This window comes from Octodon degus, unplaced genomic scaffold, assembly GCF_000260255.1.
Source record: "Octodon degus isolate 3935 unplaced genomic scaffold, OctDeg1.0 scaffold00155, whole genome shotgun sequence".
Lineage (NCBI taxonomy): Eukaryota > Metazoa > Chordata > Mammalia > Rodentia > Octodontidae > Octodon > Octodon degus.
The window spans coordinates 5,132,974-5,134,462 of NW_004524731.1; the positions used below are offsets into that span (position 1 = coordinate 5,132,974).

General features: G+C 61.2%; 1 protein-coding gene across 2 annotated transcripts in view; it reads right to left on the reverse strand.

The window, feature by feature from the left end:
- The window catches only part of Myom2 (myomesin 2), a 58,468-nt gene extending 57,720 nt beyond the window's left edge, over window positions 1-748 (reverse strand). Inside the window, exon 1 of one of the 2 annotated variants that reach the window (XM_023702636.1) lies at window positions 643-748. The gene's annotated coding sequence lies outside the window, so the exon portion shown is untranslated. Of the gene's footprint in view, window positions 1-430 lie in introns of both variants that reach the window. The other variant, XM_004642532.2, reaches the window with a different exon arrangement.
- Between the last annotated feature and the right edge of the window lie 741 nt (window positions 749-1,489).

Consider the following 1,489-nt stretch of genomic DNA (forward strand, 5'->3'; position numbering starts at 1 on the left):
GGGGAGGGAGGGAGGGAGAGAGGGGGAGAGGGAGGGAGGGAGGGAGGGAGGGAGCGCACATGGCGTGGCCGGGCCCCAGGGCCCGAGCCCTGGTGACTTTGTCACCTTTAAACTCCACTCACTCCAGAGGACTCCGAGAGGAAGGAATGTGAGGGCTGGGAAGAGAGAGGGCTCCAGCATGGCCCCTCTCCTTCGTGGGCCCTCAGCTCAAGGTAGAAAACGGCCTGAGCGCCCGGTCATCTCCACGAAGAGACTGACCGCTCGCCAAGCAGCATGGCTTCTACCCCAACCCTCAGGTCTCAGCTGCTGACTTTCCGTTCTTCCTCCAAGAAAATACCCTAGTTTTTGTTTTGTGCCTTTTCTGGTTTTCCCTCCTGCTCTCTTCCATCTCTGAGACCCTTGTGACAGTCACAGGAATCAACCAGCTGACCTGGGCAAGGACGGCCGCGCAGCACAACTCGAGGAAGACCGACTTCTCCAAAGGCAGGGTAGGGTTAGGACGACACCGTGCAGACGGGGCTGGGCAGCACAGAACACGTCCAGGAGCCTGGCGTCTGCTCATGGAAACCCCAGGCTCCAGCATCCGCACCTGCAGTCCCTTCCCAGAGCTACAGACAGCAGGCCGGCCGGAGGGAAACTCACCACAGGGCGAGGCAGAGGAGAGCACAGCCTGGCCCCCAGACACAGAGCTCAGTCCTGGCTGAAGAAAGCGGAGCTAACTTCTCCCTGCCGAGCGCCTGCTGCCCCCATTTATGGCCAAGAGAGGCTATATTTAGGCCTTGGCCTGCCTCTCCCAACTGATACCTGCCTCATAAATCACCCGCCGCTCTTGGGAGGGAACCGTCACACGCAAAGGGGAAAATCAATCAGAAAGCGCCAGTGTCCCTTCTGAGTCCCCACACCCACACCCGGGGAACAGGGACCCGGCAGCTGCAGGACAGGCTCTGATCCTGCCTGCACTCTCCTGCATCACCCAGCGTCAGACACCAATGCTCAGACGCATTTCCAGCCTGTTCTCGCTGCAGGCTCCCTGGCACATGAACTGCTGTCAGGAAGAGAGGCTTTCGGGGCCTCTGGGTGCCATGAGCCCCGGCACCACCTGCCAGCTGGGCCCCTCCAGGCTAGGGTCCCAGGCAGCCCTTGCACACGTGAGTGTGTGTGTGTGTGCACGTGTGCTCCAGTGTGCTCGCCCGGGAGCCACCCGGTTTGCACTTGATTTTACCTTGGGCTACCTTAGCCAGAGCAAGGCTGCCTACTCTGCAAGCTGGGGCTTATTTATAGTCATTACCACAGCCGCTTGCAGCATCTGAACCTCGGACGAGCACAGGTGGCGTCGGTCTGCACAGTGTGTGTCCACATGTAAGTAGCCCACACTTGGCAGGGTCGAGCGGGGAGGGCGGGCGGGTGGGCACTGCGGGCCTGTCCACCCTGCAGCCTGCGAACTTCGCTGGCAAGCAGAGCGGCCAGCCTCACCACGCTGTCCCCACCA